Genomic DNA, 16,084 nt, shown 5'->3' on the forward strand with positions numbered 1-16,084 from the left:
GATTTTTCAAATCCAGCTTTTTATTGTATTAGTTTGAATAACTTGGCCTTATGCCCAGTCCTCAGGATTTTTTAATGTTTTAATGTTCCAGTTCTAAATCGTTTCAGGGTTTTATCTTTATCCACTTTCCCCTCAATCTTTTTTGTAAAAAATGACCATGAAATGTTTTTCTTGCTAATATTCTGTTTTCATTTTCATTATATTATTTTGATTTACACATTTTGCTTCCTGTACACTCAGTAAGTTCCAATTTTTAATTGCATCAATGCTTGTTCTTTGCTGTCTTTTGTATGATAGCCAATGCATATTTTTCTTCTTTGACAGTTTGACCTGAAGTAAACATCTATTTCCATTTCTGAAGGGAAGGTATAATCTATCAATATAATGGGGATGTAATGTGTAGTGAATAGTCATCAGTTTTCTTGTTTTTTGGTCCAATTATTAGTTATTTATTATTACTATTTCACATTTGTTATAGCACTCTACCCCCAATGGCAGTAAAGGTTTTAAAAATTTACCACACTGTAGTAAGATAGTAACATTTTCACAATATTTCCAATTCATTATGTGTTATTTACATAACTCTGGTTTTCCAGTAGAAAGTGGTTAGACTAGGAGTGTTAAACTGGCAGCCCATGGGCTGGATCCGTCACACATAGGCCATGCCCACCCCAGCTCTGCGAAGGGAGAAAAAGACCGTTGGCTTACCTGAACGGTCGTTCTCGGGGCACTGCGAAGAGAGCCCAAATGCTGGGTTAACACAGCCTATCTGCCCTTGGACTGAGTGATGTTTTTCTTGACCACGCCTCCCTTTGCCTGCACATGCTCAATTCGAAAATGAAGAAACCGTCCTGTAATCAATTACAGTCAATACAGCCACATCGTTCAAAATACAAACACCCGGGTGGGTTTGGGCTCTCTTCGCAGTGCCCCGAGAACGACCGTTCAGGTAAGCCAACGGTCTTTCTCCAGTGCACTGCTCAGAGAGCCCAAATGCTGGGACATGCCCAAGCTATTGAGTCCCAGGGTGGGGAAGCGCCGAAGCCTCTGGCATTTCAACCACTCTTTGTAATACTCTTCTGCCAAGGAGGCTTCGGCTGAGGCAAAGGTGTCAATCTTATAGTTTCCAATAAAGGCCGTGGGGGAAGCCCAGGTGGCCGCTCTACAAATGTCTAGGATAGAGGCCTGGGTTGCCCAGGCTGCAGACGTTGCAGCGCTCCTGGTGGAGTGAGCGGTGATTCGTCTCGGAGCCGTCTTGCCCTGGTGCTCATATGCCAGTTTGATGCAAGCACGTAGCCAACGTCCCACAGTGTGAGAGGAGACCTTGCGGCCCAGGGACGCAGGGAGGAAGGAGACAAAGAAAACCTCTGACCGGCGGTAGTCCTTTGTTCTCTTTACATACGTGCGCACGGCCCGTCTCACGTCCAGCTTGTGCCACTCACGCTCCTTAGGGTGAGAAGGATGGGGACAGAAGTTGGGCAAAATAAGTTCTTGAGTCCTGTGAAACAGGGAGTTAATTTTCGGAGCAAATAACGGATCAAGTCTCAATATTACTCTGTCCGGGTGAACTACGCACAAATCCTCCCTGACAGAGAGCGCAGCAAGCTCGGCTACCCTGCGAGCGGATGTAATGGCCACCAGGAAAGCGGTTTTGATGGTGAGGTAGCGCAGACTGGTCTTCTTCAAAGGCTCAAATGGGGCTTTGGTCAGGGCCTTAAGCACAAATGGAAGATCCCATGACGGATACGGGTGAACAGTTGGAGGGCTGATGTTCGCTGCTCCCTTGAGAAAGCTCTTGATCTGGGGGAGCTGACTCAGCGAGCGAGAGGAGCCCTTTGCCAGGATGGTAGACAACGCTGCAACCTGGCGTCTGAGGGTGCTGACTGCAAGGCCCTTATCCAGACCCTCTTGCAAAAAGTCTAGGGTCTGGGGGATCGAGGCTGAGGAGGCCTCTATGTTCCTAGTCTTGCACCACCATGAGAAGGCGGCCCAGGTGGCATCGTAGATTCTAGTCGTAGAGGGCTTCCTGGACGCTTGGATTGTTCGAATGACCTGGTCAGAGAATTTTTGCTTTCTCAGGAGCTCCCCTTCAAGTGCCAAACGGCTAGCTGCAGCCACTGGGGCTCCGGATGGGTGATGGCCCTCTGGCTGAGGGCAATCTTGTCCCGGGGGATTCTCCAAGGTCTTTGAACTGAGAGGCTGACCAGGTCTGCGTACCAGGGCCTTCTGGGCCAGAAGGGAGCCACCAGAATGAGGTCTGCCTTTCGGTCAGGAGCTTGTTCACCACTTGAGGGATGAGCGGAAGTGGAGGGAAGGCATACAGAAGTCCCTGAGGCCACGCTGACCTCAGAGCATTTGTTCCCTCCGCCTGGGGCGAGTGGTAGCGACTGAAGAAGCGTGGGAGCTGTGTGTTGTTGTGTGTGGCAAACAGGTCTACCTGTGGCTTGCCGAACCTCCTCACGATCTGCTGGAACAGGTCCGGGTGCAGGCGCCACTCCGAGTGGTCGATGCGTTGGCGGCTCAGCCAGTCTGCTTCCCGGTTGCTTACGCCGGAGATGTGATCTGCACTGAGAGAAGCCAGATGACGTTCCGCCCACCTGCCCAGCGCTTCTGCCTCGAGCATGAGGGCCTTTGATCGAGTGCCCCCTTGCCGGTTTATGTGCGCTTTTGTCGCCACATTGTCTGTCATCAACAGTACATGAGCCCCTCTTACTAGAGATGCGAACTTTCTCAGCGCTAGGCGAGTTGCCTTCAGTTCCAGCCAATTGATGCTGTGGGCGGCCTCCCTCTGAGTCCATCGGCCTTGGGCTAGGTGGCCCTGACAGTGAGCGCCCCACCCCAGGAGGCTGGCATCCGTGGTGACAACTAGTCTCTCCGGCTCCTTGAACAGGCAGCCCTTCCTGACTGCCTTGGACCTCCACCATGCCAGAGACCGGATCACCTTTCGTGGGAGCCGAACCCGCCTGAGTGAGTTGCTGTTCCTGGCCCTCTGCACTGGCAGCAGAAACCACTGCAGCTCCCTGGCGTGAAGGCGAGCCCAGGGAACCACCCCCAGGCACGAGATCATTATCCCTAGGAGCTGGGACAGCTGAATGATGGGTACCGACCTGGCAAGGCTGCAGTGCTTCACTCTGCGTCTCAGGTTCGACAGCCGGTCTGGCGAAAGAAATACCTGGCAGGAGGTGGAGTTGATGACCGCACCCAGGTGCTGTATACAGGTGGATGGTCGGAACTGGCTCTTCTCCATGTTGACAGAAGCCATGGTACTGCAGGGTCTGCACAGTTAGAGAAACATCGCGGTGTGCCTGCTTGGTGGTGAGAGAGTTAATGATTATGTCGTCTAAATAACATTCCAGACGAACCGGATGGTTGCGGAGATGAGCCGCTAGCACTGCCAGAATTTTGGTGAATGTTCTGGGCGCAGATGATAGCCTGAAGGGAAGAGCCCTGTACTGGAAAAGCTTCCCTTCCGCGTAGAACCTCAGGAACCGCCTGTGGGCCACATGGATGGGGACATGCAGGTAGGCCTCTTTGAGATCTATTGATGTCAATAGGTCCCCCTCCCTCACACAGCCCAGGATGGAGTGGAGTGACTGCATCTTGAACCTCTTGTAAGCCAGATGCTGATTTAGGCTCTTGAGATCCAAGATGGCCCTCCACCCCCCTGAACTTTTGGGCACTAGGAAGAGGATCGAATAGAAGCCCCTCCCCTGCTGATCCCTGGGGACTGGCTCTATCGCCTCTATCTCTAGGAGATGGCAGATTTCTGCCCTCATGCGTTCCCTCTTTTCTGGGTTCCTGGGGGTAGGACAGCGGATAACCTTTCTTTGGGGAAAGGATAGGAAGTCCAGGAGAAGGCCCTTGCGAATGGTGTTGAGGACCCACTTGTCCGATGTTATCTCCTCCCACCTGTCGGCATACAGCCGTAGCCGACCCCCGATGGGGGGATCCCTGTGACCGTCACTTTCCCTTACGAAAAGGCCGGGATCCACCACTGTTGTTTCCTCCTCCTCGGAATGGTCTCCGAAAGGAAGACTGGGATTGGTTGGCACAAGCCCCGAAGGATCTGTCTTGGTGCCTATCCCCCCCTGCCTGAAAGGGCCTCTGATAGGGGGAAGGGTGAGAAGATTGCCCTGTTTCCTGGCTCCTGTAGGGTCTCTTACGAAAGGACCCCGCCCGTTTCCGGTCACCCCTTTTAAAGGTTGCCGGAAGGATCTTGCGTTTGTCCTTGGTTTCGGTGACAAACTTGTCCAGGGCCTCTCCAAACAGAAAGCCCCCTTTAAATGGGGCCGATGCCAGCTTCCATTTAGCCTTCATTTCGGCCTGCCAGTGCCTGAGCCATAGGAGGCGGCGGGAGGTGATATTGGAAGCTAGAGCTCTGGAAGAGAATTTTGCTGCTGTCAAGGTGGCATCCGCCGAATACTCGACAGCGGTAATAATCTTGGTTAGCTCATGGCGCCACCTAGATTTCCTGGGCGGGGGTCTGGACCTGAGTTGGCGCAGCCAGAATAGGGTGGCCCTAATAAAAAAGGAGGCAGAGGTGGATGCCTTGATGGCCCAGGCAGACGCCATGTGTGTTTTCTGACATGCCTTTTCTGACCTCTTATCTTCTGCCTTAAGTCCCTCTAGGAGCTCAGCTGGCAGGTTGGAATTGGAAGTCAGAGACACGACTGGGGCATCTACTTCTGGGAATTTGAGGATTTCCTCCATTTTATCTTCTACTGCATATAGAGTTCTATCCCCCCCACTGGGGTTTGTCTCTTTGAACAACCCATGCTTAAGATCCTTGGAAGTGGAAGCCTGAGAGGCCTCAGGCCTGGAGGTGGGGCCTAACTCTGTGGCCGTCATGGCTTTGTGCAAGATAGACTTGAATAATGACGGTTGAAATAGGCCAGAGAATTTTGGCTTGTCAGGGGTGGGGTTTTCGTCTTCGGAAAGGGCGAAAATCTCCCCTTCTTCCTGCTCAGAACTTGATAACCCAGAGTGAGAGGGGCTTGAAGATGGGGAGGAGGATACAGGCTCCTTAGAGGTGGAGGCCCGAGGTTTGCGTTTCTCCTTTGGGGCCTTGCCCTTGCGAGAGCCCTTGCGCTTAATGCCTTCAGCTATCCCTTGGGAGATGGCTAAGGCAATTACCTCCCTCATTTCATCCGAGAGAGCAGGACTTTTCCCCCTTTTTTTCTTTTGCTTACTGGTCCTGCGCTGGCTAGGCCTGCCTGAGCTGGATCCACCCTTCCCAAAGGGGGAATTCTGGACAGAATCTCGTTCCTCTCCGATGGAGGAGCTAGGGGAGTCGGGGTACCCCCAAGATGCTTCAGGAGATGGATCCCTGGATGCATAGTTATCCCCAGACAAGAATTCACTGTCCCCGGGGGATTGGGCCTCACGATCAGGGGAAGCTGACTCCCTGCTGCGACGGTCTGGGCTAGGTTCTGGCTGAAGGGGCCTTGAAACCTCCCTGGGATCCACTGTGGCTCTTGGAGAAGACCTTTCAAGTGAGCCTTTGTGCCCTTTGCCTTTATTTACAGAGGGATCCAGCTTGCAGCGCTTGCTGGAGGGCCCCACCTGATCCCCTAAGGCCTCCCTGCATTCCTCAGCCATTTCAGGTCCCCACGAGGTCTGGAAGATAGCTGGAGTTGGGATGGGCACGCGCTGGCCTTTGCAGTCCAAAAGTGCTGGCAGAATCTCCAGGAGGGAAGGGCCGCCTTGGGGTCGGATTTCCTTCCTCCCACCGCCCTCGGTTCCCCGAGACTTAGCTTATTTTCCGGAGGGAGAGACTAGCTGGCTTCCCAGACTAGCCCCCAGCCTCCCCGCGGCGTTCTGCAGTCGTTGAGGGCTCGCTGACGCTCCGTTGGCTGGCTGGGCTCTTCTTGCTGCCTTGTTCCTAGCACGCTCTGAGCTCTGCCGCTCTGCCCAGTGAGTCGGAGCGATCCAAAATGGCGGGGGGTGCGCACGCAGCCGCTTCCCGCTCTTTCCAGCCCTGAAGGTGTGCGAAGGCTCCAGCCGTCGCTGCTGTTGCCGGGCAAAATGGAGCAGGCGAGGGAATCCTAGCAATCCGGCTCACCTGCTTTAGAGCCTTCTCAGAGCCTTGCTGGACTTTTCCTCCCCCTGGGACGCCCCTGTTCCAACAGGGAACTTGGTTTATCCCACTAATTGCTCCCTTGCTAGCCAGCCCCCGCTGTGCAAGCCTTTTCAACCCCCTGCAGTGCTTGCAATTAGCAACAGCAGGGAAACCGGGCAGCCCTTCTCTTAAAGCGACGGAAGCCTCACTGGAGGCAAATAGACAGACCTGATGTAGAAGCGTGATTTCCTCTATCTGAGAATTTAAACGTGGTCCAAATTGGGAAACTTTTTCCAGCCTTTCTGCTCTTAGACTGGAGCTCTCCCAAAACAGCCCTAACTCGGGCGGACTGAGTTTTCGAATTGAGCATGTGCAGGCAAAGGGAGGCGTGGTCAAGAAAAACATCACTCAGTCCAAGGGCAGATAGGCTGTGTTAACCCAGCATTTGGGCTCTCTGAGCAGTGCACTGGAGAACCTTGTGATACATTATGTGATGGTATGACGCAACAGATTTGACACCCATGGGTTAGACTAAAAGCAAGTTATGATCACACATAGCTGAGAGCCAGTACCATTGTAATGGTTTTATTGAACAAAATAATAATATTGAACAAAACTGGTTCATATCAGAAGCAAGCATAAACCACAGTGGCAAGTTCACACACATGAAGCCGAATAAATAACATTAATCACTTCATTCTATTTGTTAACCCCTTCACTGAGTTGTTTAAATTCCTAATGTCATATATCCATTTTGGAATTGAGGTCTCCTGCTCCCAATTGGGAAATGAAATTTTCTTTACACTAGATTGATGAGATTTCAACTATAAAGATGAAAATCCTTCGGAATGCTTTGTTTGTGAGAAACATTGCAAACTGCAATGTCATGTTACTCAAACTAGAATCAGTTTTATGATCATACAATATATTTAATCCCACAAAGAATGGATGTATTGCAGCTGCTTTGAAATGTTTTTTAATTATAACGAAATAGTCTGTGTTGCAGTGGCAATACAGAATATCATCTTGCCAAATGACCAAGACATGGGTTGTATACAAAGTCTTGATTAAAAAGGAATGAGATTAGTTAGCATCTAAAATTGCTTTTAGATACATTCTCTTAATGGTTTTGCAATATTTACATACAGATACTATTGTCGTTGATTCACGCTGTCATTTGACTTAAACCAATTCCATTTTAAAAGTCGAATATATATATAACGTTATATTATTTAAGAGTTGGCACAGCAATTTATGAATCTGGATAGATTAAATTACAATTTATTTGAACTATAATCGTTTTCTACTTCTCTAAAAACGTATTGTCTAAATTATTGCTCCACTATATCCTTTATTCTAAAACTCTTTTTTGAATCACTGATTTTCATAATTCTTAATAACAAAATAGCAAAAATATTTTTCTTACCTGCAGTGCCCTTCCTGGACAACTGCAAACTTGGCTACATTTCAAGAACTTGTATATTATTTCCTATGTCTCTGGGCCATAAGATCATTCATTGAGAGAGAATTGCAGGTTTGTAATTTGTTGTCTTTGTTGAGAATGTAATTTGTCTACAGAATGTAAATGTCAACCTGATTATAGACTCATACATTGCTTCCCTACTCACAAAAGATTTTTAGTCATAGAACGTCTTTAACAGTTCAAGTAATTTTTAAAAAAAGAAAGACTAAAGTTTCAGATATTAGTAAAGGGAATCAGCATATAATGCTGAAATGCCCAAATGTTTTGCTTCCTTTCATATAAGGAGTGTGGGGAAAAAGACCCTGAAACTTTGCAGAGGTTAAGAGGTTACCTATTACTAAAGTCTTCCAAAATCAAAGAAATTCTGTGGTTTCACCCAGTCACAGGTATCAATGACAAACTCCCATAATTTCAATTTTGTAGAATATAGTCTGCCTTTTAACCAGAACTTTGAGGAACCAATTGTAGGAGTGTTTCTGAATGTACACTCAGTCCACTACTGTTTTCACTGTCAATTCAAAGCCTATGGCCCCTTTAAACCAGAATTATGCCTGAGTTTCCCCCATATTTCTTAATTTTCAGCATTTTAAATTTAGGGGAAATGGAAACGCTCTGGTGATTTCTATTAAGAATGAAAAATATATTCTCTCTCTTCTGGCCATGCATGACTTTGGCTTAGAAACAATTATCACAACTAAGATGTTAAACTTTGGTTCAGATGATGTTATTTATAACAGAAATTGACAAATTCTGGACCTTAGTACTCAAAGTCTTTAACAGCAAACTGAAAATGATCTTCTAGCCCTATTAATATTATTATAAAAGTAACCAGCATTTATAGTGACTCAAGACTCCTGACTTTTGTTTTTAAATATCATTTATCTTCCTAACGACTTGATTTTATAGACAGGTAACCTCTAGAACAGCCTAAGGAATTATTTTCCGGCATGAACCTTTAAGCTTTCTGTCTTAATTTAGAAAGCAGAGAAAGAAATCAAAATAGAGGCTGAAGAGCGCTTGACAGCGGTTAACTAGCCATAAAAAACGTTTCGCGTCGAGCCCCTCCTTCCGATCACAATACTGGCGTCAGTTTGTCTCCTATATCAATCCTTCCCCCCCCCCCCCATTCCTTCCTTTCTGCATGGATGTGGCGCGTTTCTAAGAACACCGAAAGAAGGACAAGCCCTCGCTTATGAAGGGAAATATTTCGAAAACAATGTCGACCATTAAGAATAAGAACAAGTTAAAAAGATGTCATTGCACGGTCAACTCCATTCTTCTATTTTTATGAATGAATAGGCTCGATCGCTTGGAGCCCCCCCCCTTTTTTTCTTTTTTTTGGGGGGGGGGATGCCGTCAGCCTCGCCTAACAGCGGGACTTTCACCCAGGTTACTAATCCATTAAAGTCCAGGAAAGGCCATTCTGTGAAAAGGTTTCTTTCTGGAGTAAAACATGCAGAGTTCTCACAGTGTCACAGGCGACCCAGCGTTAAGAGTATTTCCTAAAATAAGCTGTGTGCGCGCGCGCGCGCTCACAGACACCTATCGTAGCCGAAGGTCTTGTTTAAGGGGGAAATGAAAACACCCGGACATGAGAATAGCCAAAAGGAAACTGACGGCTGCCAAAGTCCCCTCGAGAGCCTGGTTCAGGCTTAGAGCGCCTTGCCCGCCGAAGGTAGCTGTTGGTCAAGGAAATTGACGCCTGCACTGCAGGCAACGTAAACAGAGAGAGGAGAGAGAGGGGTGGACTGAAGTTTGCGAAAGGGCTACTCGAGGCAAGCTGCCGCACAGTAAAACCAGGCAGCCCGGCCGGAGACCAGGCAAAAGACTCGGAGCGGGATTGACATTTCTTGCCCGAGGAAAATAAATCAGCATATAAATGAGTTCAAATAAAAGCTTGGTACCTGCCCGTAGGTTGAACGCCTTAGCCGCCTGCCCTTCCCGCCGGATGCCCAGCCGTCGCCTTCCCGGGACTGCGCCAACTTCTTTGGAGCGAGTGGCTCACACTTCCCCCTCCTCCTAACGTGCGAAGGGACGCGGCTGCAGGAACTCGGCGGCAGAGGCCAGAGCGAGAGCAGCAGCAGCAGCAGCAGCCCGCCAGCCAGCCCGCCAGCCAGGGATCGAGCGAGTGAGCGAGGCGTCAGTCAGGCGGGAGCCTGGCAGCTTGTATTAGTGCGCCGACCTGGAACTCAGCCAGGAATCCCTTCTGAGTGGCTTGGCGGTCTGACTGACTGACGGAGTCTGGCTGCCTCGGGAGCGCGCGGCCGTGCACCTCTGAAGACCCCTCTGTCCGGGGAGGCGGAGGCGGCAGCAAAGGAAGGGGAACGAGGACGACGGGAGTTTCTTTGCCTGACCCCAAAGACTAGAGAGGAGAATGACTTTATTTTATGACGATAGAGATTGGACTGTCATTTGTCAGAAATTGATGTAGGGTCTCCTGCTTGAGCGGGGGGGGGGGGGGGGGGAGGGGAGCGGTGTTGGACTAGATGACCTACAAGGACCCTTCCAACTCTGATAATCTGTAAGACCCCAAAGTCTAGAGAGGGGAATGACTTTATGTTGTGATGATAGAGATTGGACTGCCATTTGTCAGAAATGGTGTAGAGGGGGTTGGACTAGATGACCTACAAGGTCCCTTCCAACTCTGTTAATCTATAAGATTGCCTGTACTGCAAGCTAAACGAGGGGTATGAACGGGTGTGTAGGCAGCCAACAAGACCCGCAGGAGGTTGGACGAGCACTTGTCAAACCCTTTACCTGGAAAACCTTCTAAGGGGACGCAGGCTCAGTATAGTGGTCCAGGCAGGCAGTCATTTTTCCTGCTCAGACCAAGAATTTTAAGAAAACATCAATCCTCGCGTCGTTCTTTTCCCTTCTGACTCTTGGCCTTTCAAGACTCCATTGAATCCCATTTCGACCCCCTCATTTCAAAATGGGATTCAGAAACTTTTAAAGCGTTTTTTTTTATGAGTGTATATGGGAAATTTAGTGTATTGAGACTAATGCTTGGATACTGCAAATCAGCCTAAATATCCTTTCTGTCACCCAACTGGAGGAGTGGGTAGGCTAGGATGTTTCCTTAAAATAGCAAATTCAATTTGGAAGGGTGATTTATGCATCGAATGGTGCTTCTTGTTGTACATAGGAATCATTTGGTGTATATAGGAATCATTCCACCAAATGGAAGCATTTCCACAAACATCTGCTTGAACATGTGCAGTGTGAGGAATCCTCCTCCCCAAGTACTGTAATTGATTCCACTGTCAAATTGTTGTTACTATGAAGAATTACAGTACTCAGAATCTGCCTAACTTAAATCCATTATTGTAACTACTGTGCTCTAGAATAGAAGGGAATCCTTTTTTCTGTTTGACATTCTATTAGGTATCTGAAAACTGATATCGAATCCTTCAATATTGCCAAATTTAAATGTACCCCTCTCCATAGACACTCTTCATGAAGCTTAATTTCTAATTGCCTGATGGTCCTTGCTGCTTTTTCTAACCCTGTTCCAATGTTTTTAAAATTCTTCCTGAAGTGCAGTGTTCAAAAATAGATACATTACCTGAAGTGGGATCCACCCAAACAAAAATGAAGTAGTAAAGCCATTTGTTTTATGTTATTTGCAATTATTAGTGTGGCATTTTCCTTTTTTTGCATCTCACCGCTGACTCATCCAATTGCAGTCAACCAGATGACCCAAATGGCCTTCCAGTAAAATCCATCTTATATCTGTGTAAATTTGCACTGATCTCTAAATTTCATGCTGCTGTTTTCAGTTAATTACTCTGACCTATAAAGATTATTTGGTATTTCACTTTGCTCTTCTAGAATATTAGCTATCTTATCCAGTTTTTCCCATTTGATAAGAATGCCTTGACCTCTTACCTTAAATCATTAATACATAGTGTAAGTACAGGGTCTGGTTGGATTTTAGCAATAGCAATAGCAATTAGACATATACCGCTTCATAGGGCTTTCAACCCTCTCTAAGCAGTTTACAGAGTCAGCATATCGCCCCCACAGTCTGGGTCCTCATTTCACCCACCTCGGAAGGATGGAAGGCTGAGTCAACCTTGAGCAGATAAGATTAGAACCGCTGAACTGCAGATAACAGTCAGCTGAAGTGGCCTGCAGTACTGCACCCTAACCACTGCGCCACCTCGGCTCTATTAATTTTGTTAGCACCCCATTTGATATTTCATTCTGGTTTCATACAATACCATTGATTAGCATTTCTTCAGTGTGATTGTCAAACAATCCTTATCTAAACTAAATTTTCATGTCATTCAGCCCTCATTACTTTCTGAACATAATGTTGCCAAATCCAGATAAAAAAGAAATTTTCCTCACATTTTATGACTTTCACTGGTCTGTAAAGCAAAGGAAATTTGAAGTAAGATTATAACAGTTTGTCACAGTTTCACTTAGCAACTACTTTTCTTAATAACTGAACTGCTGGTCCCAGTTGTAGTAGCTAAACATGAACCATCTCTATATCTTATTGTTGAGAACAAGTGAGCCTACAATAGTTAATGATGTCAAAAATGGTGACAATGACCAAAGTTCCGAACACTGGGCAATATATGTCCTCATTGTCACCTGTATTAACAAGATGAGAGATGATTCATACAACAAGACTTTTACATGCTAGTTTAAAACTGGAATACTTAAATATACAAAGCTACCAAAAACAGTTTGTGGCATTTTTGTTTTAAAGCTAGCAGGATATGAAGATAGATTTGTAGCAAAATGCAGCTGAATAGCTCAAACTGTAGATTTGATTGCTATATTCTAATCATGGGAGTTATTCTACCTGGACTTCCATTATTAGCAGGCCTATTTATTATACCTAATAAATCGTGTTTACCTTTCTGTATTGCGATCTTAAACTCTTATTCTGAGCTTTAGTGCAGACAAAGGCAAAGATTAGCTATTATTTAGCAATAGCAATAGCAGTTAGACTTATATACCGCTTCATAGGGCTTTCACCCCACTCTAAGCGGTTTACAGAGTCAGCATATTGCCCCGAACAACAATCCGGATCCTCATTTTACTCACCTCGGAAGGATGGAAGGCTGAGTCAACCCTGAGCCGGTGAGATTTGAACAGCCGAACTGCAGAACTGCAGTCAGCTGAAGTAGCCTGCAGTGCTGCATTTAACCACTGCGCCACCTCGGCTTTATTTCTGTCTATTTCTGTCTGATTTCTGTCTGATTTTTATTCCAATATTTTTATATACTCTATAATAGCAAGTCCTTAACTAAGATAATAATTTCAAGAATTTGACTATCAAGTACCACAAGTTGAAGTTTAATGTCCTCCTGACAACTCACCATGCTTTGGCCAAACACATTTTTACTAGTACTTGTGAGATACTATGTACATAATATGTGTACTATGACAATAGTACATCACCTAATTAACTGAGGTCATGGTCCTACAAAACAAATATTTTCTGTTAATACCATTTTGGAAGCCAATCATTTATTTGTAATGCTTTTTTACACTTTTCTATCGAAGTATGGATAAGAGAAGAAATATAATAAATACAGAGGGTCTCAGGAATACAATTCTATCTGTTTTTTGCAGAGTTATTTATCCAAATCTGCATAGACATCTGGTACAAGGTTGGTGAAAATGACAGAATTAGCAGACATGGCAAAATTAATTTGTTTGATTAGAGAAGGATCAATAACTACATTTATTTGCGACTGGAATCCTGTTATGGACTTTTTGCTGAAAAGTGAACATACGATTTATGGGTTTGAAGATTAGAAAGAGCTTATGGAAAGAAAAAAATGATGTAACCTTAGAAAAAAGGATAAAATATTAATATATCTATCACTGCTATCAAGAAGATTGCAAGCTGCTTTAGAATCTTTTCCCCCCATTTATATTTCTTTTCATGTATTTCCTTTTCACTTGTTATTTTGTTATATTCTTCTTTAATTCAACATTTGTACTATTTTTAAATCTGTTGAGCTCTTCAATAAAATTAAAATTTTAAATAAAAATTTAAAATTATTTTAAAAAACATCTGGTGTGCCTTGATAACATTGTTATACAAATAATGCAAATTATGTAATTTGCTTTAGTTGCACTGTGATGTAATTGATGTATACTGTAATATGTAATCATGTCATATCCATATTGATTTTATGATGCATATAATGCCTTTTACATTCCCTGTAACACATGAACAGAATAAAATACATTCCCTGTAACACATGGATAACAAGAAGAAATAATAGTGGATTTGATAACTCTTATGTGGGTGCGATAGCTCAGCAGTTAAAGAAGCTGAATTTGTCAGCTGGAAACTCACAGGCCAGATTCAAGACTTGAGGCTGTGCAACAGGGTGATTTGTTTCTTGCCTCAGCTGCTGCCCACCTAGCAGTTTGAAAGCATATAAATGCGAGTAAATTAACAGGTACCACTTCAGTAGGAAGGTAACAGCATTCTATGTACTTCAGTATATAGTCATGCTGGCCACATTACAGCAAAAATGTCTTCGGACAACACTGACTTCCTTGGCTAAGAAACTGACATGAGTACTACCCCCTAGAATTGGACACAACTGGACAGGGGAAACCTTTACATTGCCCATTTTGATAAGTCTTAGGTTCAAATGCTTGAAAACTTTTATTTTTCATATTTCTGAACTGCCCATCTCCTTCAAAGAGAGACTCTGGATAGTGTATGATATAACATTCTAGGTTTCTTGCTTCTGGCTATTACTCCCATCTATTATAGCTTTATTGTCTGATTCACTTCCTTATAGAGAATTGTTTTTGTTGTTGGTTTCTGTTATGGAACATTCTTTCTTTGATCTGATAAATCCTACCCTCTCTCATCAGCTGAACCATGGCCACACTTTGCTCCTTTCCTTTGATTTTGGTTTTTCTTCAAGGCTAACCACAATTTACATTTGCTGCAAATATACAGTATGCCAAATTGTTTTGGACAAGAACACAACATATCACAAGCATTTCAGGTCACAACCACAGAATCCCGTCTTTTCATCATCCTGAAACCGGAACATATAAACTATACAGATAGTAGAAGCATTATTGAAAGGCACAGCCCACACAGCCTATGAACAGTTACATGTTTGATCTTTGGCAAATCAAGGTGAAATCATGGTCAGAACACTTGGAGAGGGGCATTGTGGGAACAATATGCCTAAGTCGAATCAATTAAAAATCTAGAATTTACATAGCCTGCCAGGCTTCGCTGGTATTAAACTGGGGTTTTTTGTACCAGTTATACAGACCTGAACTGTTTAGTTAGTAGCTCATAATATGGTACAAATCGGGAAGATGGAAAATTAAGCAAATTTATATTAATATACAAACAATACAGTTGTACCAAACCACAGCAACATCTCTGTTAACTCTTGCTCATTTTAATGGGACCTGCATAATTTTTAGGTGGATTGTCTTCAATGAACCAGAGTTTCATTCAGACTGCATTGATGAATACGGTAGTTGCTTCTCAAAATAGTGATACCATATGTCTCATACATTCTTTTAAAGTTTAACAATGGTAGATATAAGCCATTTGTGCTGCTTTGTGTTTGTAAATTCTAAAGCCGTGAGTCACTTTGACGTCTTTCAAAATGTATCTTGTATATCTTAATGGAAATAAATGTTCTTCTAGAGAGATCTGGTAAATGTCACCATAGTGTGGGGGGAAGGATGTCACAAACGTAGCTCTTCCAGCCTTCCCTTGCTTATCTTAACAGAATAAAAGAATAACAGAGTTAGAAGGGACCTTGGAGGTCTTCTAGTAGTCCAACTCCCTGCTCAAGCAGGAGACCCTATACCTGTGATGGCAGGTGACACACGGAGCCATCTCTGCGGGCATGTGAGCCGTCGTCCAGCTAATTTTCAGGTCTCCACTTGGAGACATGCGTGCATACACGGAGGGACCGGGGGGGGGGGGTCACACACATGCGTGGGGGGCATACCCCCATCCCATTTTTGTGCTAGCAGTCCTCCCTGAAGCCTCCTGGGACAAAAAAACAGGGCATGGGGGGGGCATACACACATGCGCAAGGAGTCCTGCAGGGGGCATTGCATTATGGGTGTTGGCATGGCACCCAAGGAAAGAAAGGTTCATCATCACTGCCTTATACCATACCAGACAAATGGCTTCTTAAAAGCCTCCAGTGATGAAGCACCTACAACTTCTGAAGGCAAGCCATTCCACTGATTAATTGTTCTCACTATTAGGAAATTTGTTCTTATTCTAGATTGCTTCTCTCCTTGATTAGTTTCCATCCATTGTTGCTTTCTGGTACTGTGGAAAATAGATTGACTTCTTTGTGGCAGCCCCTCAAATATTGGAACACTACAATCATGTCACCCCTAGTTCTTCTTTTCAGTAGACTAGAGATACCCAATTCCCGCAACCATTCTGAACCATGTTAGCCTCCAGTCCCCTAATCATATTTGTTTCTCTTTTCTGCACTCTTTTCAAAGTCTCAACATATTTTTTATAATATGGTGACCAAAACTGGATGCAGTATTCTTAGTGT

General features: G+C 45.1%; 1 protein-coding gene across 2 annotated transcripts in view; it reads right to left on the reverse strand.

Moving 5' to 3' along the window:
• Nucleotides 1-9,955, reverse strand: part of SMAD9 (SMAD family member 9) — a 44,548-nt gene extending 34,593 nt beyond the window's left edge. Inside the window, exon 1 of one of the 2 annotated variants that reach the window (XM_032220107.1) lies at nt 9,446-9,955. The gene's annotated coding sequence lies outside the window, so the exon portion shown is untranslated. The remainder of the gene's footprint in view (nt 1-9,445) is intronic. The other variant, XM_032220108.1, reaches the window with a different exon arrangement.
• Between the last annotated feature and the right edge of the window lie 6,129 nt (nt 9,956-16,084).

The sequence above is a fragment of the Thamnophis elegans genome, chromosome 6, assembly GCF_009769535.1.
Source record: "Thamnophis elegans isolate rThaEle1 chromosome 6, rThaEle1.pri, whole genome shotgun sequence".
Taxonomy (NCBI): Eukaryota; Metazoa; Chordata; class Lepidosauria; order Squamata; family Colubridae; genus Thamnophis; species Thamnophis elegans.